The following is an 11,543-nucleotide window of genomic DNA, read 5'->3' on the forward strand; positions in this document are numbered from 1 at the left end:
CTCAGACTGACGGGAGGAACCACAGAACTCTGTTAAGTTATAGCTCATCTTGTGAAGTTGGGATATTTTTCCTCCAACAGGTTCCAGAGGAATCACCTCAAACCAGATGTTGGACTGGATTTTATTTCACTGTCATTTGTGAATGTTAGAGCCTCATTTTCAACAGTGGAGCTATAAAGGTTGAAAAAGTAATCATTTTGGAGAAAGTCTCATCAACATCAATATTTCCACTAAATAAGAGGAAAACAAATTTTTGATAGAGGAAAAATGTCTCAGACTCTGAGCTCAAAGCGAGATGCCAGAGAGCAATAAAACTATTATATTTAAATTAGACAATTTAATTTCACATAATTATCGCATTAGAAGCCATGTGTTTGTTAAATACTTAATGAAACATATTTATCATGCTTGATGTTTGTTGTAAATTATGGAGAGCCATTTCAGCCAAAATTAAATAAATGGGTGAAATAAATAAACATTTATTTATTCCCAGATTAATTTAACGATTTTTTTATGTTCCCATTTTCATTTGTCCAATTTTAATTTTTCCCTTTTTTGTTTACTCATTTTTCATTTATCCCTTTATCCATTTACCCATTTTTTCATTTAACCACTTTTCAATTTCCCTTTTTCATTAACCCATTTTTTAATTTATTTTTCATATTATCAATTTTTCCATTTCCCATTTTCATTTATCTGTTTTTCATTTACCCCTTTATCCATTTACCCATTTTTCATTCTATTTTTCATTTAACCACTTTTCAATTTCCCTTTTCATTATCCCAATTTTCTATTTCCCAGTTTCATTAATCAATTTCTCATGTATCCCTTTTTTATTTACCCATTTTTCTTTTATCTAGTTTTTATTTAACATTTGTTTGAAAAAATTTTAATTTTCCCATTTTCCAATTTCCTTATTAATTTAGTATTTCCTTATTTTTTTTATTTATTACATTCTATTTTCCCCTCAAAATTCGGAAAAAGGGGGGAAATAATCAGACTACAACTTCCCCAATTGGTTGGTTAGAGTCACACCATAGTTTGCTTCAAGAAAGATGGCGACCTACTAACGGTTTATGAATAAGCTGAAGCTCATTAACTTCATTAGAAAATAATGTTATTACTCCTGACTTTACCTTTCGTGTGGCCGCTCAGACAGAACATGTTTCAGCTGGCGGCTCTCATGGACTCAGAGATTCACCGTCGGGGGTTTTATAGTTTGGACGAAGCGGCCACTGAAGTTGGCTTACGATTGAAGGTTAGAGACACCTTCGTAGCTACCAGCTGTGATCCAACTATAAGAAGCAGACTTTTCTGTGCATCGTAAGTGAACTGTAATATCCAGAGGCAGCTCTATGGAGCATCGAGCTGAGAGAATGACGGTGGCAAGCCTTGGAGATCTGCATCGGAGGCCATCTTTCAGACATGCACCGCTGCTGTCCGTCATTTTAATGCTTGTTTTCCAACTACAGTCATATTTGTAACCACACTTGATGCCAACAGGTGTATTTTTGATCGCCACCAGGTCAAAAGTACAGCTTGTTGGCGCAGCACATTCATTAATGTTTCCATCATGTATGTTTTCAGATGCTAAGCTGTCACAGCAGANAGAGGAATCACCTCAAACCAGATGTTGGACTGGATTTTATTTCACTGTCATTTGTGAATGTTAGAGCCTCATTTTCAACAGTGGAGCTATAAAGGATGAAAAAGATTATTATTAAATCTCATCAACATCAATATTTCCACTAAATAAGAGGCAAACAAATTTTTGATAGAGGAAAAATGTCTCAGACTCTGAGCTCAAAGTGAGATGCCAGAGAGCAATAAAACTATTATTTTTAAATTAGACAATTCAGTGTTGTGGTACTCGAAATTGGTCTTGGTCTCGAGACCGGTCTTAAGACCATTTTTTGATGGTCTCGGTCTCGTCTCGGACTCGACCGCATTTGGTCTCAGTCTTGTCTCGGTCTCGGGCGCTGAGGACTCGGCATTTTATTTCAAGACCAGTCGAGACCGCAACTGTGAAAATACCACTAAACGTGCAGCATACTGTCCAGTTTATTTGTTAGCATCTTTGTTTTCAGTGGATGCAAAAAGCACCGATTAAAATCCAAGCAACTAAGTGTTTCGCCCCCTCCCACCTTTCACTTGCACACGGCACTCTGAGACATGCGCAGTGGTTTTCTCTCAGCGGCAGAAAATGTTTGTCTAATCGTCAGTAATGGAATATCGCTGCATAAATCATAAGAAATCCGATGGCCACAGCTAACTCAGCAGCGCTTTGCTTTCAGAGACGATGGAGACAACGTCTAACTTTTTTCGTCACTTAGAAAAGTAGCTCAAAGAAGGTAAGATCCGTTGACGTGATGTTAGCAAAGCTAGCTGTATAGACACACATAAGCATTGTGATGGAAAAAAGTCACTCACTGCACTGAATTATTGTGCGGAGGTGTTGACTGACTTGTCGCATATATGGGCTGTGTCCAAAAGTCTGCAATATAGTGATGTGACATTCAGGAACAGTACGATTCATCTGCTCGTCTCTTTACTTATTAGATAGGACTGGAGTGTCACTGAGAGCCGTTGTTCTATCAGATAGCCATACGCTGTCAGGATAGCAAACATGCAGTGAGTACCATGCCTGCACATTAAGAAGACCGACTGTCAGAGGAGTTGTCAGTTCACCATACGCAGCAAGTTATGACGAAAATAAGTCATTAAATTGTTTTCAATGATAACTATATAGATATACATGTGTTGTCATNGCCACATGCACTGTTGACACATTCATTTTAAAAAATGTGGCTGTTCTTATAGCATTGATATGCAAGAACTGTCTGTATTTTACAGTTTTGAATAAACAAAATGTTTATTATGAAATCTGTGTTCCTTCCAATCTGTGTAGTTGTAATTGAATCAAATCTCATGTTTTCACGTGCCAGAGACAATAAAATGGATTGTTTGTGGCTTAAAATAATCAAAATAATTGTAATAGAACAAAGCTACAAAAATAGAATACAGATTGAAAGTTTTGGACCCGTTTTATTTTGTGGTTTCATTACACTGAAGATTCTTCAACATGAAGCTAAACAGTGAGTGGAGTATATATATTGGGTTATTAATAGTAACCATAACAGTTATTTTACACAGCTTGGTTTATTGAATAATGATTGTGATGACTTATTCAATTGGAAATCATCAATCTGAAGTGTCAGTGAAATACTTTGTCTGTCTGCCCTGCATGTTTCAGGTGTTTCCTTCTGTCACACCTGGCCTCAATAAATGTCTGATTAATGGACGAGCTAATGCTATCATTTGCATCAGGTGTTCTGGAACAAACACTTTAAAATGTAAATGTCCTGTATAACAGTGTAATATAGACAAATGTTTTCTTCTCATTGTGTTATTTTCACTCTGTGTCTGAAGTTCATCACATTTCTGGATGTTCTGTGTTTCAGTTACATTGAAGTTAGCAGGTTTTTAATCAGGGCCACAACACCCTGTGTGTGTTGGGTTTAAGAAAAGAGGCTGCTCTGTTTGAGCACCAGCATTCATTTTTCCTCTGATGTTTGGGTGAACTCTTCTCTGCGGAGGTCGGCCATCTCTCTGGTTCTTCCTGAAGGAGACCCATCAGGAGTTCTGGTGCTGCTCACAGTGCAGACGGTCAGCCGTGGTCCCTCTCTCAGACAGAATCTCCACAGTCATTCTGTTCCTTCACCCTTGAATAAACATAATATGTTCTGGTTGTTATTCCTAATTGGTTTGTTAATTGAAACGGTGTTTAATATCAAAATAAGATTAATTTATTTCCTTAACAGTTCCTTCTCCTGTTCCCTCAGAAGGGCAGAGTTTAGGAGTGACTAATTACATTTACTCAAATATAGTTGAGTAACTTTTTGAAACACAAATGAACTTTTAGGAATACTTTTACTGTGCTGAACTTTTTACTTTTACTCAAGTCATTTTATTATGAAGCACCCTCATTTCTTATTTGAACACGTTTTTGTAGATTTTTTTTTTCCTTAATAAGATGTATTGGATCAGAGGACAAGCTGGTCTCAACATCCTGGCGGCGTTCAGTTTGTCACCTAGTGCCGAGATCAACTCAAAACCTTCCACGATCGTAATTGAGCACCTATTGATTAAATATAACCACTCACACCTTTTTACTCTCTCTCTGTGTCATTTGAGCACACCCGTTGCCGTTACGATATCAGGTTTTCAGGCTTGATATTTATTTTGCTATCATTATTAAGCCTCCCTGAACACAGCGGTGGTTGATTAGTTCATTTTAAACTCCTGCTCTGCTCGTTATTTTGGTAATGGAACTGTAACGCACAGAAATGCGCAACACCTTGTTGAAACAATAATTACTGAGATTATTATTTTTGTTGGGTCATTCATTTGAACACGCTTTGTTGACTTTTTGTTGTTGTTGTTCTTTAATAAAGTTACAAACCTTTTGATAAGGAGTCAGAGGAGGACGTGCTGGTGTCAGTGTCATGGCGGCGTTCAGTTTGTCACCTAAAGCCGAGATCAACTCAAAACCCTTCGCAATCGACATATTGCACTGCTGCTCTAACAAAAGCACGAACAGTTCAGAAACAATATGAAATGGGGGAAAAAAGTTATTTATTAACTGATTAAGTCGTGTTTTAGATTGTTTTTGAAAAACTAATCAGTCACGGCTGATTAGTGGGTGAACTCACAGCTGCACAGTGAACCCGTTGATTTTTTACAGCAGACAGCCGCTCGCCTCTCTTGCAGGTACTGCGTACTCCCACTAAATCTTTTAAGGGTACGCAGTACCCTACTGTACCCCCTTACTTTCACCCCTGATTGTATGATATGGCATGTCATGATATGGTATGTTGTGCTGTGGTATGGTGTGTTGTGGTATGATATGGTGAATGAAAATCATTGGGTCAATGACATTAACACTGACATTGATCATTGAACCACAATAATGCATCATTTTTAGTCAGAAGAAATATGATGGGCAAATTAAGATGTAGAAATATACATTTCATTTATTTTCTGTTGATCAATGACCATCTAGTTTGCAATAAATTACTGCAGAATATAAATATTTATTTCACAAACTGAAATTTCACAAAATTCTTGTGCTACTTGCTCATGTCAGACATTGGCAGTATAACCTTTCACAAAGCTTTAATGATTAGATGTTTTACTTCCATTGACTTCGCAAAATCAATTAAGTTTTTGCACTAAATATTTATACAAAGACAAACTAATTATAGGAGGATATTCCAACCCTCTAAGCAATGAGGATAAACCGTAAAGAGAGTAGCCTAAAGACAATGACAAATTGTGTCCAACGACAGATGATTTCTGGGCCTTGAGTCTTTCACAATTCTGTCCAGCACTGGCAATGTACTGCTCAAGATAAGTCAAAGTATTAAATACTATTACTATTTTAAAACAAAGTCTAGAACTTGGCATTTGAAGAATGGCGACAGAACATTTTGCAGAATGAGCATTAACTTTAAAAGGTTAAAATTGGATTCACTTTGAAAATGATGTTGGAAAACAAATTAAAGTTCTTTCCAACAGTGTCATGTTGTAAATGTCAGTAGGTAGTAGTGACAATCTACTGTTAAATGTGACTGTGTGCTAATAAAAAGAAAGGTCCCGTCAAAATTACACCACTAAAACTAAAAGATCCTTTCTTTGAACAGAAATAATTTATCTTTTTTTTAATGCTTTGAAGAGATTGTTTTTTTTTGCTGATTTTGATTTATTTTCTGTGTGTTGACATGCTGTGCAGTTTTAAAGGTCTGTAAGTGCAAGGGTTCTTTTATATTAACTATATAATGTCACGTTGTGTGACTGAAATGCTGAAAACACTGAGGAGACATGGAATAAAGAGTTAGATTGTTAAATGTAATTGAATACTGTTCTGCTGTTTCTTTGCAGCAGTATGGATCAGCAGCCTTCTCTGAATAAGAAATGGTTAAAGTGGCTGAGGGAAGAATTGGCAGAAGGTCAGTGACTTTTTTGTTGCAGGATTGTGACTCCAGGTGTTGATGATCCTGCAGGAAGTCCTGAACTCAGGTATATACTCAGACAGGTGTCTAGTAAAGGGTGGACATATTGCAAGTAAGTTGGTTGTTTATTCACTTCCAATGCTTTGTGAATTAGCAGCTCTTACAGTTGACCTTCAAATTTAACCAGATTTTTAACCTTTGACAGTGGATGTTTAAATAGTGGTCATCAGGTTCATTTGCTTATGTTTGTATCTGTCATGTTGGGTTGTAACTTTCTGACCCACATGCAAGAACACCAGACGGGAACCAAAAATCAGTAAAAGATGTTTATTTTAAAAACACCAGACAATGATCAGAACTGCAGGTTCCAGGGAAAGCGGACAGGTAAGTTATTCAGTTCACCGAGGGTTGGAGTGAGGGAGACAGCCAACGAGGAGTTTCAGGAAGGTTTGATTACTGCGAGGGTGTAAGTGGGGCTCAAGCACCGAAGGGCAACGTCTGATGGAGTCACGAGGAGAGGTATACACAGGGAACAGCCAGGAGCTCAGGGCTACGAGTGAATGGAACCACGGCATCACGAGAAGTTACCTGGGAAAGAGGTACACAAAAAGTCACTAAGAGCTTCATAAGAAGAGTCACAGATGGCCTGTTGTACCATTACTCGCAAACACTCTGGCAACGAGGTGTTGGCTGCTCCCTCCTCTTAAGCTCCTCCAGATAAGATAATGTCCTGCAGGTGTGCAGGTCTCCAGCGTCGCCGGTCACGCCCACCAGGAATCAACCAGTAGGCGGCCTCTGGTGAAGAGAATGAGGAGAAGCAGCAAATCCCGGCCACCCAGGATCCCAACAGTAAAATAGTTTGAAATTTGGCATTGGAGTGAAGCTTAACTGACAACAAAACTATCAATATCACAATATTAACAATTATTATTTTAATCATCATCCCAAATTGTAGTAGTATATCAATACCAGAGATAACAGTTGATTAAAACATGTAATCAGATTAATCACACTCTGGTGCTGTGATTAATCACAATTTTTCACTATGGCTAACTTTGTAAGCTTGAAATATGAATATGCATGCAGTTGTGATTCTTGCAGTAAAGGTGCCATGGACAAGCCCCGCCCTCCACCACACTCCAACCAGTTATCTGATATTTTCTTTGCAGCAGGAAGCAGGTAATGTACTCTCCCAGTACCCAACAGAAACTAAAGGAAAGCTTACTCCACTACACATACATACAAGTAGTACAAAACTTATTCAGAGGATACCTAATAGATAAGATGTATTTAATTTTATAGTTCTTGGCTGCCCCAGCCCTTTCTGATGCCGCCTAGGCAATGGCCCATGTAGTACATATCAAAAATCACCACTGTATAATTGATTGTCTCAAACCAAACATGTCTGCAGGTTCTCAGTTTTCCAGGTTTTATGTTCAGGAAGGTTTAAAGGAATTCCTTTTGTTTTAAATGTTAATCTAGAAATGTCCCTCTCCTTTCATTTCCTATGGAACTTGTGCGATGCGGCGAGAGTCGCTTATCCTCATCCAGTCAAGCGACTGGCGTAATCAATGTATGTCAACATGAAACAGTAGATGTGCACACACAGGTTAGCAATGCAACACAAGACACTTAAAACATTTTAAACTTTTGTTGCTGTCCATTGTCGTGGAAAACTCAGTATGTGAGTCAAGTCCATAACACACCACTGTGAACTAAATGACCCGCCATGGGAGAGAGGCTATAGGCTTTGTCTAATCTGCTTTATGTAATAGTAACATGTTAAAAGTTTCAGATTAGTTGCATGCGTTAACACTAATCAATACTAAACTAGTAGTTTAGTATTATTTATTTCCAACAACTTAAAGGAAGTTGTTGGAAATAAATAAAGAATAAAATCTGCCAGCACTGTGTTTTATTGAAGCAGCCAGTTAGTGTTTTATGTGGATCAAATGAGCAGGAAGATAAAATTATTTACAAGCTATTAAATTGGCTAACTAGACATTTGATTTCCATATTCTGATATCTGTAATATGACATAATGCAATAAATCACAAAGAAACAGAACAAGGTAATATGATAATAAAAGACTACATTTTCTTATTTTATCTATCTCTGTGTTTTCAGAGTGGAGAAAATTCAGTAAGCAACCTAGCATGAAAACCAAATGCAATATTGACTCCGGTCTACAATTTGGCAATAAGAAATATATAACAGTGTGGAAATATCTAACTCCACCATTTATGAGGGCTTTCATAAAATATATTCTTTGGTAATAGCGTTCTGGAGACAGCCCTATGTATGATTGAACACTTCTCATTTTCATTCAAACAACCTGTAAGTCCTTCATGCGCTCACACTCACTAACACAAACATAAATATACACACACATAGATGTGCAAAGGTCCTCACAATATTTTGCTAGAGAATTAGTCATCCTTTCCTTTTGCAACCAATTTCCTGTGGCTCGTCACGGCATTTATCAAAGCAGACCACTGCAGGTAAATGTGCATTCGTCAAGCAGTTTCACTGTGCCTTATTCATTTCACATTTGCTGTGAGCTTATCCAAACGTTCACTGACACAATAATATGTGTGCTAACATACATACTTTGAGTTGGGGTCAGGTCTTTATAATCATCGCTTCCTAATATTGACTTCTCATCCCTGGGTTTTATTTACTTGTATAAATTTTTTAGCTTCGTCACGTCCTAACAGCCTGTTTGTTTAAACCTATTTCAAATGAATATGTGAACCTTCAGTGTTAGGATGTGTTTACTGTAGCTTCCCTGCAGCTATGTCAGAAAATATGTTGAGTGACCAAAATGAGTTTCCATTGGAGAATTTGTCGGGATACACAGAGCTCTAAAGCATAGTTCTGGTTTTCACTCTGAATTCAGCTGTATCCACAGTAGGCCATACATTTTTATCAATACCACCAGTCTGTAAGCATTCTACTGGTCCAATCCTGGGCAATCCATGATACCGACACTGACAAAACTGTGTGGACTTGCAACATATGTGCAGTGATAAAACATTTAAAATGACTAAACTTCAAACACTTGTTTCATTGTGAGAGGAGAACCTCTGCTAGCCTCTTCTGTACAGTATGACCAGAGGACCACAACAACATTCCTGCTGTCTCACATTCCTTAGGAATTTGTAAGGAATATTGTTTTTAGATTATGAAAGAGTATAAAAATGTCACATTCCTTTATTCTCCTCCTTGGGCTGCCACCTTATCGTGGTGGAGGGATTTGAGTGTCCCAATGATCCTAGGAGCTATGCTGTCTGGGGCTTTATGCCCCTGGTAGGGTCACCCAAGGCAGACAGGTCCTAGGTGAAGAACCAAACAAAGTGCAGCCTGAAGACCCCTATGATGAGTTACAACCTTGGATCTGGCATTCCCTCGCCCGGACGCGGGTCACCGGGGCCCCCCTCTGGAGCCAGGCCTGGAGGTGGGGCACGATGGCGAGCGCCTGGTGGCCGGGCTTTCACCCACAGAGCCCGGCCGGACTTAGCCCGAAGAGGAGACGTGGGTCCCCCTTCCAATGGGCTCACCACCTGTCGGAGGGGCCAAAGGGGTCGGGTGCATTGTGCTACGGGCGGCAGCCGAGGGAGGGGACCCTGGCGGTCTGATCCTCGGCTGCAGAAGCTGGCTCTTGAGATGTGGAACATCACCTCTCTGGTGGGGAAGGAACCAGAGCTAGTGTGTGAGGCTGAGAGGTTCCGGCTAGAAATAGTCGGTCTTGCCTCGACGCATGGCTCTGGTTCTGGAACCAGTCTCCTTGAGAGGGGCTGGACGTACTTCACTCTGGAGTTGCCCACGGTGAGAGGTGCCGGGCAGGAGTGGGCATACTTGTTGCCCCCCATCTTGGCGCCTGTACGTTGGAGTTTACCCCGGTGAACGAGAGGGTAGCCTCCCTCCACCTACGGGTGGGGGGACGGGTTCTGACTGTTGTCTGTGCTTATGGGCCGAACAGCAGTTCAGAGTACCCACTCTTCTTGGAGTCCTTAGAGGGGGTACTGGAGAGTGCTCCTCCTGGGGACTCCCTTGTTCTGCTGGGGGACTTCAACCCTCACATGGGCAATGACAGTGAGACTTGGAGGGGCGTGGTTGGGAGGAACGGCCCCCCCGATCTGAACTTGAATGGTGTTCTGTTGGACTGCTGTGCTCGTCACGGATTGTCCATCACAAACACCATGTTCAAGCATAAGGGTGTCCATATGTGCACTTGGCACCAGGACACCCTAGGCCGCAGTTCGATGATCCATTTTGTCATCGTTTCATTGGATCTGCGACCGTATGTCTTGGACACTCGGGTGAAGAGAGGTGTGGAGCTGTCCACTGACCACTACGTGGTGGTGAGTTGGCTCCGGTGGTGGGGGAGGAAGCCGGTCAGACCTGGCAGGCCCAAACGTATAGTGAAGGTCTGCTGGGAACGTCTGGTGGAGTCCCCTGTGACGGAGCTTTAACTCCCATCTCCGGCATAACTTCAAACACGTTCCGAGGGAGGTGGGGGACATTGAGTCTGAGTGGACTAAGTTCCGTGCCTCCATTTCCAAGGCGGCTTATCGGAGCTGTGGCCACAAGGTTGTTGGTGGACACCTTCGGTGAGGGATGCTGTCAAGCTGAAGAAGGAGTCCTATCAGGCCTTTTTGGCTTGTGGGACTCCAGAAGCAGCTGATGGGTACCGGAGGGCGAAGCAGCATGCGGCTCGGGTGGTTGCTGAGGCAAAAACTCGGGCGTGGGAGGAGTTTAGAGAGGCCATGGAGAAAGGCTTCTGTACGGCTTCGAGGCGATTCTGGTCCACCATCTGGCGTCTCAGGAGGGGGAAGCAGTGCAGCACCAACACTGTTTATAGTGGGGATGGTGTGCTGCTGACCTCAACACAGGACGTTGTGGGCCGGTGGGCGGAATACTTCGAAGACCTCCTCAATCCCACCAACATGCCTTCTGTTGAGGAAGCTGNCTGGGGGACTTCAACGCTCACGTGGGCAATGACAGTGAGACCTGGAGGGGCGTGGTTGGGAGGAACGCCTCCCCGATCTGAACTCGAATGGTGTTCTGTTGTTGGACTTCTGTGCTCGTTACGGATTGTCCATCACAAACACCATGTTCAGGCATAAGGGTGTCCATATGTGCACTTGGCACCAGGACACCCTAGGCCGCAGTTTGATGATCAATTTTGTCATCGTTTCATTGGATCTGCGACCGTATGTCTTGGACACTCGGGTGAAGAGAGGTGTGGAGCTGTCCACTGAACACTACCTGGTGGTGAGTTGGCTCCGGTGGTGGGGGAGGAAGCCGGTCAGACCTGGCAGGCCTAAACATATAGTGAAGGTCTGCTGGGAACGTCTGGCGGAGTCCCCTGTGAAGGAGCTTTAACTCCCATCTCCAGCAGAACTTCGAACACGTTCTTACATTGAGTCTGAGTGGACCATGTTCCGTGCCTCCTTTGCCGAGGCGGCTTATCGGAGCTATGGCCGCAAGGTTGTTGGTGGACACCTTTGGTGAGGGATGCTGTCAAGC

Source organism: Poecilia formosa, unplaced genomic scaffold (assembly GCF_000485575.1).
Source record: "Poecilia formosa unplaced genomic scaffold, Poecilia_formosa-5.1.2 Scaffold714, whole genome shotgun sequence".
NCBI lineage: Eukaryota > Metazoa > Chordata > Actinopteri > Cyprinodontiformes > Poeciliidae > Poecilia > Poecilia formosa.